The sequence below is a fragment of the Lycorma delicatula genome, chromosome 2 (genome assembly GCF_047948215.1).
Source record: "Lycorma delicatula isolate Av1 chromosome 2, ASM4794821v1, whole genome shotgun sequence".
NCBI classification, from domain to species: Eukaryota; Metazoa; Arthropoda; class Insecta; order Hemiptera; family Fulgoridae; genus Lycorma; species Lycorma delicatula.
Window position 1 is genome coordinate 213,542,603 of NC_134456.1, and position 21,921 is coordinate 213,564,523.

Consider the following 21,921-nt stretch of genomic DNA (forward strand, 5'->3'; position numbering starts at 1 on the left):
AAAATACTGATTAGGCCTCAAATTATTTCTCACAGGAACGACGATACGACCGCATTTTGTTCGCTTTAATTTATATTACCGTAAAACAAGAAAGTTATTTTAACTGAAACCAGTTCATTCCAGTTAATTTAGGTTTTTTTTCGGTCCATCACTGTTCTCTACTAGAAATGAAGTCGATTTAGGTTAAATCCGAGTGCAAGCTATTTGAAAATATCGTTTGCGTTAAAAGATATCGGATTTTATTATTTAAGTCGGTGGATAAATTAATATAGAACATTTTTATTTTTTCCCCATAAAATATCTAATATGGCTACGTTTAAACATAAATAATACACTAAAAAAAATATTACATAATATTATGTATTTGTATTGAAAGTAATAACGCAACAACATCTGTCTGTGATAGACCGTTATTTTATTGACGGTATTAGAGTTAGTAAAATACCATTGCTACAATTCGTGGACTGAATCTCATTGCGTTGCAAGAACAATCGATTACAAGCAATCACTTTTTTATGGTTTTCTTACTCTTCCAGCTTTCTATTTCGAGATGTTTTATAATAAAGACGATATCCCAAGATATTTGTTTTACGTAAGTAATAACCATAATATAAAAACTAAGACCATTACATAACATACAATAAACAGTTACGGAAGGTTGTATAAATAGTTATAGTTAATGTCTTTTTAAAATATTCTATATAAACAAATCCTAAGTTTTTATTATAATATATACATACACACAAGAATACTTCTTTTTTCCTGTTGGCTCAGTGAAGCAATAATAGTAATTCACTACCGACATTATTTTCCATTCGCCTATTTCACTGTATTCCTTGCAACGGGCGGATCAATGTAAATGAAAATTATAGCAAGTGGATTTTTGGTTTCTTAAAAAAAAAATTTTGGCGAAGATATCTTTAAATTAATTATCTCAAAATAAATATTATTCAGATAGATTATTTTTCATCGGTATTCATAGATAGTCTGATCTTGGCATCAAGAATCATACCATTTCTGTGTAGCTTATAGTTAACAATTAGGTAGATTTCATAAGAAAGATATCTATTGTAATGAGTACCATGATTCGACTTCCAGAAAATTTCCACTTATCTTTGCATGTCACATCCCTCCAGGACCCAAAACCACCGTCAGCTCAAAAGTTTATATATATTTCACTTTCTTGTGGACACGATAACTGCCGTAATTTTGCGCCAATCACTTTCAAATTGTTCCTTAAAAATAACTCGTCCCAAAATCTCAGTCGAGTTCATTAACGACCAAAATCGGACCATGGGGATGGAAATGGGGGGGGGGGGGTTTCGAGAAAAGAAAATATTGCTACAACTTTCTTATTAAGTAAAGCATCGAATTTGTTTAAATTTCGATATTTTTTAAAGTTCCTGCTATTTTTTGGATAAGGGCCTAAAACTTAGGTAAGTAAAGATTTTTGATATTACCAACCATTGGCCCAAGGGGTGGAAAAAATGAAGTTTTGAAGATAAAATAATTATAATTAATAGGCACAATATCGAATCGGTTTAAAGAGGTTGTTAGTCCTCTAAAGATTTTAGAGGACATTTTAGAGAGACAGTTAGTCTAAAACTGTTTTCTGAAACAATTTTTGATTTGACCAACCCTTACGGTAAGGGATGATCAAAATGTTGATGGAGTTGTAAGAAGATGGGGCTTGTCATATGTTAAATATGTGAAACTTTTTCACATGCAACCATTTTCGTATTGAGTAAATTTGAAATTTTTCTTAACTTTAAAGTGGAAATATTTTCAGGAGGATATAGCACCGGTGATATCTACAACCCTTTCGGCACCGCCTTCCGGTGTGCCGAAAGGGATTTTTTATTCAGGTAAGAAATTTCCGTTCGATCAAATTTCAATAAATTTACCTTTAATTAATAAAAGCCGAGAATAGTTCATCGCATAATTATGCAAATCAATCCATATTCAGAAGCAATGGTACAAAATTTCATAAAAATCGGTTGATCCAGTCTGAAGATGTCAAGCAAAATGATAACTGACAAAAAATATAAGTCAATTATCAATAAATTACTCTGTAATTTAATTTTTTGTGACGGCCTCGATGAATTGGTTATTAATGGAAATATTTTTTAGTTAAAATCTTCCTATTTGCATTTGAATAACAAGCAACTGCAAGTGATGAACACTTCCTGAATACAGGCGATGATTGCTACACAAATATGGAACATATACTGAAAGCAAAATTACATATAAATACTCAAAACAAAATCAGTAAATTAGTTATAAAAAAAAAAAAGAAGTAAATTCTTACCATATTTTTCAACGATTTTGATGAATCTCGTTTTTTAAAACTAAAAAATATAATTTTTACATACTTTATTTATTTTCTGATAAGAATTATGCAGTTCAAATAAACATATGGTAATAAAATGAATAAATTATATTTTTGAAAAAAAGTACTACAAAATAAATAACTCATTACGATTTGGCCAATCCACGCTGAATTGATGAATGTTAATCATTTAAAGTACTACACGATGCTTCAAATAATATACGTATAGCGCCATCTTTTTTTTATCCAGCGCCGTGAAAAAATTATCAACAGTAAACGAAAGATCTGATGTGTAAATAGTAAGTGAAGAATTCCTTGTTCAATGAATTGAGCTATACCCATTGTAAATAGACAATTAATTTGCACCTCCATCAATTCTGAAGTAATTTTATTTTTAGTGACAAAATCTGTGTCCTTCCATTTTTGTAAATTTCCTGTCTAGATAGCGTTATAGCAAACCTAGAAGGGAAAGTATTATAATCGGTCCAATTTAGACATATTCGATTTTCACCGGATCTTGACGTTTCTTAAGGACCCCCAAAAAAACAACCGGATGGAAATTTTCCAGATGTTAATGTTCGGATGTACGTGCGTTCGATGTTGGCTTCTAAATTACCTTATATCTCCAGAACTACCAGACCGATTTTGACCAAAATTGGTCAGATTACTTTTATATATGGGGCATCGATGCTATTAAAATTTCAACTTAAAAGGTTATGGGGGTGATGCTGTAGAGCAAGGTAACTCTTAGTATCTCGAGATTTCGCCTAATTAAGGTCATATTTTTTTTTTTAGCACATTTGTTAAAATTAAAAAATAACAATATTTATAAAAAAAGATTTGAAAAATCGCCCCCACCCATCACCCAAAAAATGCTTTTGTAGTCATCTGATATGTTATAACGTCACAGGATAGCGGTAGAATTAATTAAATTAATATTTAAAGTATAACAAATTAAGTCGGTCTGGCTGGGTCTCGAACTCGATCTTCCGCTTGACTTGGTACCTGGTGCGATAAGCCTCGCTGCTAAACCAGTTTGCCAACCGTACAAGTGAAATTTGTTCTGTGTAAGTTGTGTAATTACATTAGTTTAATTACTAATTGTCGCTGTTAGTACGCCACACCGGCGCAAATTAAATACGGTATGCACACACGCTTTAGCAATTAAACAAAATCAGTGAATCAGTTAAACGAAAAAATATTATCTGTAGGCTACTATTATATAAAGAGGAAGAGGGTTTTTGATTGTTTGGGATAAACAAAAAACTGCTCGATCAATCTCATCCAAATTTTTACTCGTGCTTTTTTGCATAACTGAGAAGGTTTTAGATATATTTCATCTCGAAAAATATCTAAAAATATATATATATATATATATAGTAGTGGAGATTTGCGGTTGAAGCACAAACTTTAATGAATAGCGAAGTGCGATTGTTTATCATTGCGTGAGCTGGGTTTGAACTGAAAGATTATGAATACCTTAAACCAATTTCTAGATTTTTTTTTGAAATTTCGATTTTCAAGGGTTAAATTGGATTTTTGAATGGTTTTTGAAATCCTGTTATTTTTTTTAATTTCTCGGTAAAAAATGAAGAAATCAACCTGATTTTTGGTGAGTGTAATTTTCACGTCGATAAATCAATTTCTAGATTTTTGAAATTCGATTTTGAAAGGGGATGAAGAAAGGTAAAAAAAGTTTGAATAATGATTGTAAATTTTCCTAATTCCGACTCTACTATTCGGGGTATTAGTAGATTTGGGCTTGAAAATATCCTATAAACATTTTCTGGGTGATTTTTTAAGGGGCGCAAAGGTATACGACGCTGTGGCTCAACCGATACAGCCACTGCTAACGTTACTGAATGTGTGACTGACGGTGGCATTTGCGGTAACTTAACTAAAAAACATAAAATAAAAAGATCGACCGTTATCGGAAACGCAAGTAACCATATTGCGCGGGCGAAGCTACGACGGAGAGCTAGTTTAAATAAAATGATAAATATTTTAAACTGAGTTGTGTGTAAGCCTTGGATCAGAAACAATTGTATTGTCAGCTTTTTTTTTCTTTAGATATAGATTTTTTAGGGCTGTTTACCTCGTATTTATTGATTCCATCATTTAATAAAAGATAAATTAAGATTAAAAAACATTTATCTTTATAACTACTTATTTATCCTAGACGTTTATCATTTACCTTATTAATTGAGCGACACTGATATTATACATAAGGGACCGAACTAAAGAATAGTAAAAACGTAACATACATAATCGGTCAGTTCCCCGCTTAGTGTTGCTAAAAAATCCTAGCATATCTAGAAGTTTTAAACATAAGTTACTTCCTGTACCGCCTTCATATATTATATACTGTCATGTGATAGGGAAAGACCTACAGTATTCTAGATGTTAATTGAAGTAATAAAGGAATGTGGACCATTTCTTTATTGCCTTTTTTTTAGGACATTTCCTATTTAGTAAGAAGGCAATCTTAAAGATAAATAACAGAACAGAGACTTGGTCTTTCCTATCTGCTAATCAGGAATTCTTGTTTGCAACAGCAATGATGAAAACCCATAAAAATGCATAAGAACTAAATGAACAGACACAATTCACAATCAACACTCTTTTTGACCATATTTTAAATACACATCTATCTATTTGAAAGTAACTGCTAGCATTAAAATCAATTGATGCCAAGATGAACTACTTCTACAGTCACTAAAATCTGAAACAGATTATGATTGAAAAGTAGGTTAGGATAGGACTGAAAAAGGTTATGAAAATATCAGAACATTTATTAAATTTGTTAGTTTTACTTAATTGATATAATTATTGTAATATGGTATTAACCTCTATTTGTAATTTTTGTTTTGTTTTTAGGGTATCTGTGAAGCAGCCCTTTTTATATTACACTTGTTCGAAATTGCAACCGTTAAAGTAAAAAATGAACTTAAACAAATTTATATAGTTTAAATTATAACAATAATAATAATATTAATAATTTAATAATAAAAATTATTTGTTTATTTGTTTTGTTTGTGCAACCGAACAGTAACACAAAACCTTTGTATGTTGCACAATATTTCATAAAATCATCTAAGAATAGCCACAAGTCAACAACCCGCATATAAATTAAAAACCCAATATTCAAAATACAATAATAATAATAATAATAACAACAATTATATATTCAAATACAAAAAAATAATAATAATCAGAACTTCAAATACGGTAGCTATCGAGTGATAATAAAAACACATTCAAATAATAGTAGTAATAATAATAATAATAAAGTGATCATTTCCCGGTGCAAATTGTAACCGATGTTACAAGGAAAATATACCCCATCTCTAAAAGATGGTTGTTTGATAAGGTAGATTGGACGAGCTTCACGGCTAAGACGATACTCCCCGAAACAATTGGAGTTATCGGGGACGATGTCGACGCTATAACAAATGCGATATTTGAGTCGGCATCGAGATTCATTCCCAAAACATCTGGGAAACTTACGAAGAAACCCGTTCCACGGTGGTACGATGAAATAAGTGAAGCTACAAAAAGAAAGAAAAGGGCGTATAAACGCCTTTAAGAAACGTCCTATCACAGAGAATATTATTGCCTTTAAAAAATACAGGGCGTATGCAACACGTCTCATGATAGATTCGAAGAACCGATCCTGACAGCAATACGTATCATCCATTGACAGAAGTACTACTCCATCAGACGTTTGGAGGAAAGTGAAGGCGATTTGTGGGCGTAAAAATTTTGCTCCCATAACTAGCCTTCAAGGTGAAGATGAAATTAAGAACACTCCAAACGAAATTGCAGAGCTGTTATCCAATCATTTCGAGAAGGCCAGCAAAACAGCCTAATACGAAGATTTTCGGACAAAAAAAGAACTTGAAGGTCTACTAAACTTCATAAGTGAGTATAATTACTCATATAATGTACCATTTAAATTGGAAGAATTCGTGAAGGCGTTGGAGAAAGCAGGCAACTCAGCTGCTGGTTCGGATGAAATCCATTATAATATGATCAGGCAGTTGAATACCACTGCAAAACGCAGATTATTAGATCTCTATAACAAAATATGGCGGGATGGAATGTACCCGCAGCAGTGGAAAAGGGCACATGTTGTTCCAGTACCGAAGAGAAATAAAAATTTAACAGATCCCAATAGCTATCGTCCTATTTCTTTGACGTACGCTATGGGAAAAATATTTGAAAAAATGATTAATAATCGACTCGTTTGGGTTTTAGAAAAAGAAAACCTGATATCACCATATCAAGCAGGGTTTCCGCAATACCATTCTACCACAGATCAAATGATCAACTTAGAGAATACAACAGCTTTATCACAAGGAAGCATTGTGTCGGAGTCTTCTTCGATCTGCAGAAGGCTTTTGATATGACCTAGCGACATGGAGTAATGCTCCAGATACATGAATGGGCCATTCGTGGCAATCTGCCAGTCTTACTCAGCAACTATATGAACGACCGTACATTCAAAGTACGCGTCAACAATGAATATTCATCTGTAAGAATCTAGGAAAATGACATACCACAAAGTTCGCCGTTGAGCGGTACCTTGTTTATGATCGCCATTAATAAATTGATATTAGCCATTCCAATAGAAATCAGCAAAAGCGTCTACGTTGATGATTTGGCAATTGTGTATGCCAGCAACAAGACTGCTATGGTGAAATACAAATTGCAACGAGCGATTAACGCTCTAAATGAAGTTGCAAGGAATAATGGATTCCAATTTTCACCAGAAAAAACGTGCTGTGTACACTTCTGTAGGAAGAGAATTCCTCATCAAAGTCCTATTTTGACAATCGGTAATAATCCAATACAATATAAAGACAATGTGAGATTTCAGGACTGGTATTGGATAAATCCCTTACGTGGGGATTAAATATACAGGACTTGAGTGATAGATGCAAAAAAGCCCCAAAACATTATAAAATGTTTTCGAACATTAATTGGGGCTCAGATAAAGAGATATTATTGAGATTGTATAAGGCATTGGTTCAATCTAAACTAGACTACGGATGTATTGTATATTCATCCGCTAGGAAGTCTAAGTTCTAAGGTTCGAGTACTTGTAAAAGCCTACAGCCTAGTGGTACGCACTATGCACACCAACGTTCCGGTGGAAGCTGTACGGCAGAGTGTTCTTAAGGATCCATCTTTTTTTTAAAATTCCGGGACCACCGTCAAGTATTGCTTCAGAGATGATGATATCAATGTTTTGTAGCGTGTGAAAATGCCTTACCTGACCGGGATTCGAACCCGGAACCTCCGGATGAAAGGCCGAGACACTACCACTCGCGCCACGAAGGCCGGCCTTGAGGATCCATCTGCCTCTACCCGTTGTCACTCTACTCAACTAGGCATCGTCAGAACATCGCTTCAGAAAATTGTGAAACCGGATTAAAAAATGTTTCCATACAAGATGCAAATGGTTCAAGCTTTTCTACTCCAAGATACTCAGCAGTGCCCGTAGTACGCCATTAGATTTCAATACATAGCCAGAGATAACAACTTTCCGAATAACTTAATAAGTGATGAGCCCATTTTCATTTAAACGAATACATCGAAAAACAAAACTACACATTTTCGGGTACTGAGAATCCCAAGGAATTGCACTGTACATTAATATTATAAATAAAAATATAAAAAAAAAGAAAAAAATACTTAATACGAACTATTTGTGTCATATTTTATAATTAATCTTTATTTTAATATAAATTTTATTGTGATAATTTTATTAGTGTGTTGCTAGCAAAGCAGCACTTAATAAAAGTAGCACATCTTCTAATAGTTAGTGTCTCGTAAAGCGTTTGACTAGGAAAATGATGTTAAATGCATGTCATTTTTCTTGTAGAAAGGTATAGATAAAGTAGAAGTGAAACTGTAGGGAGCTGTGTTAAGAGTCACGAGACGATTTATCAGTAGCTGAACTTACTGTGAAATTAAAATCACGTTTCTCGTTAATGTCTTTACAAACCTTCACTTACGGCTGGATATATCCTTAACTTAATTTTTTTTTTTACATAGCTTATATTTAACTTTATCCTAATGGTGAGAACTGAGACTAAAAGATGAAGTCCTGTCAAAATGTTTTATTGGTTTAAAAGTTTAATCCAGTTCTACAAGTAACGGACGAGTCATCATAAAATAATAATAATACTAATAATTTTATAATTATGCACAAAAAATAAAAGATAAAAATTACGTAATTACTATAAATAAAATTTAAAGTCATTTTTGCACTCTTACAAAAAAATAATAAAATAAATATAATGATTTATTTATTATTTGAATTCAACTATCAACACACATCTTTCTGTTTCTGAAAGATAGTCTTTGATTTTTGAATTAACGAGGTCTAAATTTGTTATTACAAATAAGACCTCGGTAATGCGTGAAACAAACACATTAATAAGAAACCGGTAAAAAGTAATAAAAACGCATAAAAGGATTCAACTACCAAGCGAAATAAGGACCTGTTATAACTCGACCTTTTGGCACTTATCTATTTTAGAATAGTACAAAATACCGTGAATTTGAATGTAACGAGGAGGAAAATATGTCCCCCAATAACAAATACTGTAATTTTTAAATAAAATTTTTTTTTGAAAGCAGTTAAAACATTAAAAATTCTAGAGACTGGTTCTGCAGTACAATTTCACCGTTAGATTCGCCCTCCCCACACTCCCTACTTGATAGTGACCATTGCAGAAATAACGGGGCACGGAAATAATTGTGTACTTCTAAAAGGTTTCAAAAGAATCTGCACTTGCCAAAAATTCTTAAAATACTAAAAATTCTTAAAGAGTTGAAATATGATTTTCGTTTGATTTTGAGTGTAAAATCATGAGTTCAGAACACAAAAAATGCCGCAGAAGCGGAAATCACATTCAGTAGGAGACAAACTAAAAATTATCGATCGTGAAAAAAACGGGAAAACCAAAGCAAGTTTATCGCGTGAATGTGACATCCCAGAAGGAAAAATTACAGGACGAATGAAAGAGGAAGGAAGGTAAATTTAGAAATTTCGTGGAACAGTTGAAAGTGAAACCGGACTGCAAAGAAAAAACTAAATTAGGTAAATTTAGTGATCCTGATGGCAATTTTGGATTTAAGACTGTTGTAACATGTAGTTGTGCATCTCTCCTTTTGATTGCAATCGACTGGACTAAAAGTGTCCAAAAAAAGCCTTTTTCTTAACTGCAGTAATAAGCCCTCATTGAGAGCTTTTCAACGATATATCATAAGTGGTACTTATTTTCATTGGTTCCAGGGTTATAGCCAAATCAAATTTTAATTAATGAAATATTTGGATCTTACAAGGGGAAGGCACATCGGTTCGAATCCGACTTCATCTCCTATTTTTTTTAAACTTTAAAAAAAAATTAAATATATAGATTTATAATAATAAAAAGATATGAAAAAAATCAGAAGTTATTGTGACGTAAAATTTGATGTACTTTTCATTTAAAAAAAAAGAAAAAAAAAGTGTATATGTAATATAATAGGCGTACAAGGAAGTCATGCACAGTATCCACATCAGATGTTTTACATTTTCATTTCATTCATTCAATTTTATTGTAGAGCTGATTTGTTTACATTCAGTACAGAATGAATCAGAACTACTCTAATCAAAACTATTCGTTTTAAATTGTCGTCCATTTTATATTGATTACTGACTGTTTCAAAGAGTTAAAATTTTAATACCTTTGGCATAGTTATTATTATACATTACTGTTAAACAAGAGGTACCTAATGAATGTCTAATTATTCTTGATTTTTGAACTGTAAATTAACCAGTCGATAAGCCAAAGGATGTAACGTACTAAGAATATTATAATAATATGACATTCAAATTAAAAAATAAATATAAAAATAAAATGCTACGTAAAAAGCAGGTTATGTTAAGAAATTATTGAATTTTATTTCTTAAAATAAAAAAAAAAAAAAATTCATTCAGCAATGTGATCTCATCTCTATACTTTATTTTGTATAATTATTTTTACCATTAAAATGGTAAATTTCCACCATTTTACAATAAACATTTCTGTGTTGAACGTAGTTAGGAAGATGGAGAACGTAAATGATAACTGATATACTGACATTTCGCTATTTGGATGTATGATTAATAGCGACAGTAAATGCAATGTAATTTAGTTCGGTAATTATTATTAAATTGCAATCAGTCTTTTAGTACTATATCGGTAACAAATTACGAGTACCAGTGAAGAACTGATATTGAATTTACTCTCTGTGACGTTATCATGTACCAACAAAGTAACTGATACATGTATGTATATGTACTTGTAAATACATAAAGTACATCCGTTCAACTCCAAACTTGCAGTGATTCCGATACATTACATTGGAAATTAGATGTTATTTAATACTCGTAACAATAGTAAATAGTTGATAACACTCAAAAATGCGATTTAGTGATAAGTAAAAATCCAAAAATGTTAAAATCGAAAATAGATTTTAATTATATCTAATTAGTAAAACAAAAATTTAATTAATATAAATTTAATGATGATTTTGAATTACAGTTACAGTTTTTCCATTATTATTTTTTCTTATTGTTTTAAGTAACTAAAAAATTAAAATGGAACCAAAGTAAACAGAATTAGATTTTTTTTTTAATTAACTACAACGGGTAAACCCTTACGTAATATTTTATTTTTTAAATCCACATTAATAATAAACTTATAAGATTAAACAGTTTTATATAAAAAAAATCTAACAAAAAATCATAGCAAACCAAAAAACGAGATTCAAGCATCCTAAAAATCCAGAGCCCAAAATTAAAAAAAATTGGGATTTTAGAAACATTTTTTCTTAACTTCAGTAATAAGCCCTCATTAAGAGCTTTTCAACAATATATCATAAGTGGTACTTATTTTCATCGGTTCCAGAGTTGTAGACAAATAAAATTTAAATGAATGAAGTATTTGGATATTTGGGAATGCACATCGGTTTGAATCAGAATTCACCTCCTTTTTTTTAACTGATTTTTTAATTTAAATATATTGATTTTAATAATTATTAACCGGTGATTGTAAAAAAATATTACGATAAATAATAATTCAATTAAAACAATTTTTAAAAAAATATGAAAAAAATATCAGAAGTTATTAATGAAATAAAATTTTACGTACTTTTCATTTAAAAAAAGTGTATATATAATTTAATAGGCGTTCAGGGAAGTCATGTGTTGTCCAAATCAGATATTTATTTTTTTTTTATTTTGTAATTCATAAATGATGAAAAATACTTATAACCATACAATTAATATTAAATAAATGACGTAAAATAAGTTAATGATTTTAACCAAATTCCAAAAGATGTGTGGAAAAAATTGATCAAAAACATTCTATACTAAAACAAAAAACCTACTCTGACATACAGAAGCTAATTTAAAGATTTATTTACATTTTAAGGGTAGCAAATAATAAATTGGAGAATAAGAGAACTCTAATATAAACAGTTTACAAAAATTTCTATTTAAAACATTAACACAGTAGACACGCATAAACGTATAAATAAAAAGAAACTAAACAAACAAGTTAAGAAAGAAGAAATAGTAAACGACCGTCTGATACAAGCAGTTGTTTAATAGTGCTTTTGAGTACTGTTTATTTGTCAGTTAATATTTTTTATTTTTTTTTTTTACTATTATTTCTTTTTTTGATTTACTTATTTTGTTATTTAATTTATAATTTCTCTATTGTGTTTGCTAATGATGATAACAATTGAAATAGCTATTTAGGTTTTTGATGAGCAAAACTTGTTCTCGAATTTATTTCAATGTAATCGATTTCTATTTTTTCTTATTTGTATATACTAAAATATTGTCTTTTTTAATAGATAGATAATAAGGTTTTTCTTTTACTTTAATGTTTTTTATTTTGAGCATCGAAATCTATATTTCAACAAAAACCATAAATGGTCATGGCACAATCATTTCTATATGAAATATAGAAACGTTGTGCCATACAACCATGGCACAACGTTTTCCTATAATTAACGTATAACGATAACTGCCGTAACTAGGACAGTTGTAGGTAGCCTGACATAAATCACAAAAAACATTATAAAATTACATGGAAATGCTCAAGAAGAACAAGCTGTCAGATCAGGAAAAATAAAACAGTGAGTGTAAAAGAGTTTCCTTTTTCAGTGATACAAAAATGTGCAAAACTGCACAACGTGACAAATCGACCAAAAATCATGTAAACTAGCTCTATATAAGTAAAACAACCTTCATTCTGAAGTCAATTAAAATAAATGACTTTGTAAAAGAAATCATTACTCTCAGTGGACAAAAAGTTTTAATCAATCTTAAAGAAAACTATATGCATCATTTCCTTTTTATTTCTCTTCTTAATGTGTATATCACTTATGGCCATTGAATTTCTTTGCTGTTTAAACAGAGAGTAAATGATAAATCACCAAATTTTCAAGTAACTTAATTTTCAGTAAGGATAGTATCATTAATCTTTTGAAAGTAATTATATTACTAGAGACACGAAATTAAAGACTCTTTGGTAAGCAGCACTGACATAACAAGTACCCTAACGGTCTATAATAACAAAATTTTGATAAATATTCTTCTCACAAGCTTTAAACTAGGTAGTTAATTCAACTAAAAAATAAATCAAATTAGGAGAGATAGCAATTGACTCTCCATTGGAGTGAAGGGTGTATGCGAGAAAAGAATACACATTTTGTTTTTTCAGATGCCGGTGAAGTGATCTTGGACCAAGCCGGTGATCTTGGACCAAGTTTCAGGACGAGATATGTATCATTGCCACGTATTTTTTTAGTCATTTCTAGAACACGCTTTGCTTCCAAAAGAGTTTACAATATTCTGTAGTAGTCTCTCGGCTGTGGCTGTTGAAAGGGTCGTAATATATGTAGCAAAATCTCAACAAATAGAGACAGGTGGTTGTATCCATTTAGTAATACTGTTTATGGCTATAGAAAACAAGGTGGTAGGCACTTAATACACTTCCTTGAGGTATTTCATTCTCCAATGTGACGCTACTCTACACAGAATCTCCAACAGGAACACGGAGTGTATGGTCATTAAGAAACCCCTAATAAATCCAAGCATATTGATCATGATTACCCATTCTTTACGGGTGTTTAGGATAACCCGTCAGTAGTAGGGAAATAGGCATACCCGGCTGCACCATCCGGCTGCCCGGAGGTGCTGCTAGGAACGGCATAGCCCAGCGTGGCCACTCGGGTGGTTTGAGATAGTGGCCCTCCCACCAGAGTCAAGTTATGCTGGAAAGCTGGATCTGGCCTTGGGAGGGCGGGTCGAGTAGACAGAAAAAAAACCACCGATTTCAGCAAAGGGAACCAAAGTTCCCTTTGCTGAAATATTAAAGGATGTATTAAAAAGAAAAATAAATTAATTAAAATGCGACTCATTTTGTACATACTTGAAAATATGCTATCAAAAGATATTTTCATAAGTACTGACCACTTTTCTTGTCAGTACTGCTGTCAAACTACTATATTGTCATCGAAAATATTTAGAAACCATTTTCCCATCGATAAGAAACGAAAAACAAAAATCTAATTAAATATTTACTTGAGTCAATAAGTAAAAACAAATTATCAAAATAAATTTAAATTATACTATTTTGGATTTTAAACAAAATATTTTTTTTTAAAAAGAAGCTAAAAAATTGGCTCCTACAGTACTTCTTAGATTAAGGCTAAAAAGTATTCTTATCCTTACAACTTTTAATTTAGAGTTTATATTGTGTGTGTGTGAAGACACACACACAAAACGCGCACGCGCGCGTACCGTGTGTGTGTGTGTGTGTATTGTATTATTTCATAATACAATATATGAAATCATTACATCGAAATGGTAAAATCTTACAAAATCTTACAGAACTCCATTTACTAAGTGTGGAATGCTGTGCCTGATGAAGTTTACCATGTCCTGAAGACAGGACATGGAAAAGAAAATATTATTGAAGGACTTCCGAAGGTATTATTTTTATAACCTAAAGAATGGCGAACTTTCTCATTAAGTTAAAATAAAAAACCTTATACCTAACCAATCGTCCTGCACAAAATAACAACCAACAAAGTTTGCGATCAAAAGAGAAAGTTAAATCCTTTAAAAACATAAAGCACAATAAACCCAAAGCGCAGCCACAAACACACACACACACACACATATATATATATATATGCGCACACACATTAACACAGAATCGAAGAATTTTCTAGTCATACTTTTGCATTTTTTGGCGTAGAAATCTCCTCCAAGCGTCGAGAAGATAAAATTAGCAAAGCTAAATTTTTTTTAGACGATTAATACACCATATTTATACAGCTTTTATGCGGGATATGATATAGAAAATTTTTAGCGTGTAAAAAATGCCATGCCTCACCAGAATTCGAATCCAAAATTTTGCGGGTGAAAGGCTACCATTCTATCACGGAGGCCATCAAAGAAAAAGAATTAGACCGATTTACGTATTTCCCTCTGTTACGAAAGAGCGAAAGTAGATAGAACATTGGAAGTCAGTAAAGTATAAAATAAAAGCATACAATTAAGGGCAAAATAATAACATTATTAAAAAATAAAACAGCATATTTAATAGGTATCAGATAAACCTTAAGTACTGTTTCTAATATGCTATAATTTTTAAAAACATTTTACGTACAATCTCTGTCATAAAAGTTTTGTATCACCAAGTTAAAACATCTGTAGAGTTCCCATTCCGTCGTAAAATATAAAACTCGAGTGAGAAGCAACCATCTTTACATCACTTCAGAATCGAGCTGTAAAAGGATTTAATAACGTTGGAAAAATCTATGTATAATTAAATCTCTAGCACTTTAAAACATTACCTTTGTTAAATAATACTACTAACTTCAACAAATAAAATCCATTAAGTCAGATGCTTGATCCTATGGTAGTCTGAGATGTATCATGATTACTTATTATTTTTTAAGATATAATTTATAAATTATAATAGTTACTTTAAGTAATTATAAGTCTAGATGTTAAGGTTTGTGTAAAATTGTGAGGCTTACATTTTTAACAAAGACAATTACTTTATACATGAGGGCCGTTAAAAAAATAATTAAATATTAGAAAACAGATCTTCGGAAGTCAAGATTAAAAATTTCAGTAAGAATTTCGTACATTCAGTATCCCGTAGGAAACAGGTGGTTAAGTAACATTACAAATTAAGCGAAATGAATGTAAGAATAAATAAAGCAAAACATCCACTTTCAGGGATAATAAGCAAATTAAGTAATAGAGGGAATTCTAATGATAAAATAAATACCAAACTTCATTACACTAATAAAACTAAACACAAGTGAATATCCTCCTAATTTATAAATATATAAAAATTCATTCCGTACCTCTAGTAGTAGAACACATCTCGATCGATTAAATTATTTTTAATTGAATTAAAAAATTAATAATTTCAAGTAATTAAAATATAACAACGAATATAAAAAAGAAGTCAACTAACGTGACAGACATGCAACTAGCCGCTCTGTACGGGCTCAAACAAGTCTGTTAACAGAGGGAAGTAGATAGTGAGTCATGCGTACGCGCAGTAGCAGAACATCAACCTACACAGAGAGCAGCAAATCAAGCTATTACATATTTAAATGAGTATGCGCCAACCAACTACAGATTCAAAACAAACTGTAGCGGCGTTAACCTCATCATCTGTTTATCATTATTTAAACCACTTCATGTTACTTGAATGTATAAAATTACATTTATTTGTTTTTTTTAATTTTTTTTTTTAATCGATAACTCTATTACTCTCATTAGTCCGTAACAAATACTAACGCATGCAATGAATTTTACCTTACGTAGATAACATTACTAAATCTACACATACAGATTCCCTGAAAGTGGCTTTTGTTTTTGATATTTCACCTTACTTTACAGTCTTCAATTTCTAGAGTGCTACATCTAAGATGTGGAACTACCAGGTTGTAAAGATATAGTTTGCGCTTTTATCTAGTATAATTTATTTTATAAATATTTAGATGATATTAAATAAATAACTGTTTAAATTTAAACAAATAAAATTAAGATAGATTTTGTTTTGATAAATTTGTATTACCAATTTTTTTTTAATATAAATAAAAAACGAGAATTTAACAATTTTTTTTACCATCCTACCGTAAAAATTAATACCGAATTAGATGGCATTAGAAGCTACAATAAGTAACATTAAATTATTTTTTAAGATGTCTTATCTTCTTTATAAATATCTTACATATTTTTAGCATGATGTAAAGAACAGATTTGAAAATCTTAGAATTTATTATTTTTACTAGTAAAAATTCTCATCCGCTCAATACAAATTGTCAAACAACTTTACTAATTTTTTGAACACCTATTCAACTTTAATCATGAAGGCCTATATATAGAAGTAGAATAATGGTAATTGTGAGCCTGAACGTCCTCACCCTTAATCTTTTTCAAATTGAATTATGTTATATAATTAATAAAAGTACAAGTTTCAAAAGCCGGAAGATTGAAATACCTACCTTATTATTCTTCCTCAGAATCTGTAATGGCAGCAGCGTTGTTATCAGCGGTTTTAGACAACTCCATCATATAGTCAGGATACAGTGAAGCAAGACTGGACCATAAATGACGTACTCGTATCTTTTGTAATCCCTGTATTTTCTTTTGAAAAAGAACTCTGCCAAATGCTCGTGCAAGTGGTGCTTACAATTTCCTACCGAGGAACGTTTGAACGCACTTCTCTTCCCGCACGATTTTCTGTGTATGAGCTCCCGTGTCCGGATGTACGAAATTAAATTTGTGGTTCATCGCTAAATCTTTGTAGCCCTCGTGTTGCAAACAATTGTATATCTTCCAGCACTCGCTAATAATTATTGTATCGGGAATAATATACTTTGTATGATAGGCAATAAGGGTGGCGTGTGTGATAGCTGGTGTAGCTAACTCTACAAGGTATTATATTATTAAAAGTAAAAATTGTTAAAATTGATTTGGGAAAAGATCTGAAACGGTAATTTGGATTTATAGGGTGTACAAAAAAAACACCGGTACTTATAGGTTAAAATATCGGTACTTATAGGTTATACGGGACTCCTACTGAAATACAATAGTTTGCGTATATAAAAATAAAATCACCTATACGTATAACTAATTGTATATAATTTTTATTTTTAACGTTAATCATACGAGGTTAGCGTGCGAAGCGAGCGTAGGTTATGTTTAAATTATTAAGTTATTATGGTTAGATTATGTTGATTCCGTGTAATGACGTATCATGCACTATATCAATATAACCTAACCTAACATAACCTACGCTCGCTTCGCTGCTACCTTCGTCTAATTAACGTTAAATATACAAATTATATATATATTTTAGCTATTTTATTTTACCTAGGTGGCCAGCAAACAACTTTATTGTATCCTGACTATATGATGGATTTGCCCAGAACAGCTGATTACAACGCTACTGGCGTTACTGATTCTGAGGAAGAATACTAAGGTAATTTCACTCCTCCGACTTTTGAAACTTGTAATATTATACAACATATTTTTCAACATACTTCAATTTGAAAAAGATTAAGGTTAAGGAAGTTCAGGCTCACAATTACCAGAATAATTTCAAATAAAAAACGTTTGAGATAATACAATTTTAAAATTAATATAATAAGCAGCTGACATTTTTACAGAAGTAAATATAAAACAGTGAATTAAATAAAAATGATAGCTGTAAATTTCTAAGGAATAATCACTATCGGGTATTTACAATGCCAATGAGGAAAGAGACTGGATTATTAAAAAAAATTAAAACATGATGCTAATTTGTGGTTAATTATCTGTTTCGGAATGAATACGTTAATAAGTCATTAACATGATGTAGGCTTATAAAAATACTGCTATACTGATAGTTAAAAAATTAATACAACAATTTATTACTCACACATTTTAACACATGTCTTAAATAAAATCGTTTTATACGATGTTCTAGCTCCATTTAAGAGTGTTTAAAATATAGAAAATACTATTAAGTATAATACATAAGAAAAAAAATCACTAAGAAGGTTTATGAGCAGTACTACGCTCGTATATATTTATAGAATTATGACACAAGCATATCTCTTTATTTAACAAAGAAAGAAATTATATAATTAAAATATAATAGGTGGTCACATACGCATAAAAACAATTATTTAAGGTTATTTAAATCTGTTTAAATATTTGCTAACAAACTCCTTTTTTGATTGCATTAATGTAAGAATCATTTTTTAAAGAAGTTGGATAATTTTTTTAAAAACTTTCTCATATCAATTCTTTTAAAATATATATAATTAATTCTGTGTCTGTATTAATAAAACATAAAACTACATATTCACTTCTAATGCGCTACGCATTTCATTGCTAAAATATTTTGCTCAATAAATAGGTATGAAAGTCAATTTATTCACCTCTTTAGTATCGGGTTATTAATAAAATATTAAGTGTTTATAAACCGAAATTTATGAAAAATGACATAAAGTAAATAACATGATTCAATTATTGACTTATCAATAAGTGAAATCTGTGTGACATCTTGAACATCTCAGCGTTCCATGATTGCCTGAATATAACTTACGAACTCCAAACGGATCTAATGGTAGTCTACAAGATTATTATTTTAATCTTGAAAGAGAATTCACTGATAAAAAGCTACCTTGAGGTAAGGTAGTCGTACTAAAATCGGAGCACTATCTTTTCATTTACTTATAGTTAGTTTCCGTCCTTCCATCTAATCGCAATGTAAAAGTTTATACAAATATAAAAGTGTATATAAGATTACTGAATCCTAACGATAAAGAATCTGTGAATCATTTCTCGTTTAAAAAACAATTTAGAAATAGCGATTACGTAAGAATCTAAAATTATATTTGTTATTTTATAAGCGATGCTTCAACGTGTACAACATCGTTTAAGGTTTAAACCTTAGCAATATCGTCTGCAACAGTTATACAGAGCCTAGATTTCACTTGTGTGACATATTGGAGAAGAGATAAGAATTTAATCCGGTTCTTTTTTCCCACAAATCTTTAGATTATCAAATAAAAATTCATGACTAATAAATAAAACTATGAAATGCTTCAAACCTGACAAAATTTTCTTACGTCTTAATAAACAAAACTATTAAAATGTTATCAGCAAGAATAATGATTAAAGAAATTTTCTCGTATATTTACAAAGGATGCGAGGTATTTCGTTCACAGAACACTTTGTAAAATAGTTTCTGTACTCGAGAAACCGCGTTTATATTTGCAAGCAGAAATTTGAAAGCGCATATTATTATGACGTGAGAAATTCTACATTAAGCTAGTTAAAAGTAATTTAAGCTGTTTAAACTAAACTATATACATTTAAGCAAGTAACTAGAACGTCAATCGAAATAAGAAGTTGTATGTTTGTTGTACGTCACTAAGTTGTATCTTATTTCGCAGTAAACATCTACAAACCGCATCTTCATAACTACAGTCAGAATTCTGTAACTTTTCTCATTATATGAATCCATTCATCCTTCTTGGAAGATTCAAGCCTCAATAAAAGTAATATTAAAGAGAGATATTTGCGGTAGACGCTTACCTTTGTACTACTAAGTTATTATTACATTCACAACCAAACCACCCACCAACACCTTCATCACACTGTAAGTGTGTTACAAGCTATTCTGTATTTTGTTATTTGGTGTACAGTAAACGAAAATCTGTTAAAATTGTTATACTTACAGCCAACAACGGCTTAAACTAAATGATTCCGTCTAAATTAACAGTCTACAAAGTGATTTTCAGACGAAAATCACTTTTGCGAATATGAATGTATAAAGTACCACCTTCCGCAGTGCATCCAATATTCTGCATTGTTTCGTGCTGAATAAGGAGAATGCTGGCATTATTATATAGAGATTTGGAATGAGAGTTTATTAAGAGAAAAAATAATGTTTTGGAAATTGCAGGCTTCTATTAAAAAGAAACAGTTTGGTGTAGAAACAAGCATCATAGAGAAATTAGTTTTAAATAATTTAATAATAATTATGTATTATATGTGTGTGTGTATATATATATATATATATATATATATATATATATATATATATATATATATATATATATATATGTATATATACAGTCCCAGGTCCTAGCCCCCTTGGAGGAGAAGTTGTGAATTAAAAATATTCATTAGAGAAAAAAGATTAACGCTTAAAGTTCATCATTACATTTCTGTCACTAAGGCAATAAAAATAAGCTATGAATTTTTCTTCGTCAAAGGTATGTGTAATTTACTTACTATAGTTACTACTATTCTATCTTTTGCAATTAGTTTTTTTTCAGATTTCTATAAAGACTGAATACTTTAATTGTTAAATATCAATTTTATTCTTACAACCGTAAGGTAACGATCACTGCGAAGGTTCAAGAAGCGGAGCCCTCTGGCTTGACAGGAACGGCGAGCCAAGCGAGCTCTGTAGCCATGCGGTAGGCCCCAGGGTCGGCTCTGGGGTTCGCCTGGGCCCCAGAGATCCAGGTGGCTTCGTCCACTGGCTAGACAATCGGGCAAGTAAAGTGTGTTCCAACCGGCTAGTACATACAACAGTATATAAATGTTATCTTTGATATATAAATATATTATTTTAGTTATCTATATTTATATAGATTCATGTATTATCAATGTTTCCTTGAGTAACCTTGATTTTGTATTTTCATTGGACATATTCGCTAGCATATCGGTAGTTTTCTCTACATTTCTGCAAGAATTTAAATTTTATTAATCTAATTACTGCTTTTGTAGTACAAAGTACTTATATAAAATTTAAAAGGAAATGTGATATTAGTTATTTGTAAAAGTAGAATTTTCAACTTCGTTACTGCTTAATGGTTTTTACTTCCTTGTGCGAATTAAAGGAAGTATTGTGATCGCAAAAAATGTCGGTTTTCAGATTTCAACGGAAATATACATCTTGACCATCCCTGAATCCATTTTGACTAGTTTTGGCTGACGTCTGTACGTACGTACGTACGAATCTCGCATAACTCGATAAACGACGCAGGATGTTGAATTTTTGGATTCAGGACTGTTGTAACATCTAGCTGTGCATCTTCCCCTTTTGTTTGCAATTGACTAAATCAAAAGTGTCCAAAAACCCTCAAAATCCAAGACAATTTGAATTTTAGACTTTTTCTTAGCTTCAGTAATAATCCCTCATTGAGAGCTTTTCAAGGATATCTAAGGTGTGTGTTTAATTGAAACTCAATCACCAAAGAACACCAGTATCCACTATATAGTATTCAAATCCATTTAAAAGTAACTGCCTTTACCCAGGATTTCAACCTTAAAAGTCTCGACTCTGAAATCAGCTGATTTGTAATGACGAATTAATAGCCCTGAGTCTGCGTGACTATACTTTACTCACACGCCACGAACAAAGGACGCGGCTGCCTACGGGCCCCGAATCCAGAGAGATGCATGGGATACCTGAAAACTTACGAAATATTCGTAAGAAATGTGA

General features: G+C 30.9%; 2 protein-coding genes across 2 annotated transcripts in view; both read right to left on the minus strand.

Annotated features, from left to right (window-relative positions):
• The window catches only part of LOC142319635 (sodium leak channel NALCN-like), a 118,994-nt gene extending 103,077 nt beyond the window's left edge, over nucleotides 1–15,917 (minus strand). Inside the window, exon 1 of the mRNA XM_075357148.1 lies at nucleotides 15,764–15,917. The gene's annotated coding sequence lies outside the window, so the exon portion shown is untranslated. The remainder of the gene's footprint in view (nucleotides 1–15,763) is intronic.
• The window catches only part of LOC142319634 (sodium leak channel NALCN-like), a 176,202-nt gene that overhangs the window by 85,020 nt on the left and 69,261 nt on the right, over nucleotides 1–21,921 (minus strand). The window lies entirely within an intron of this gene.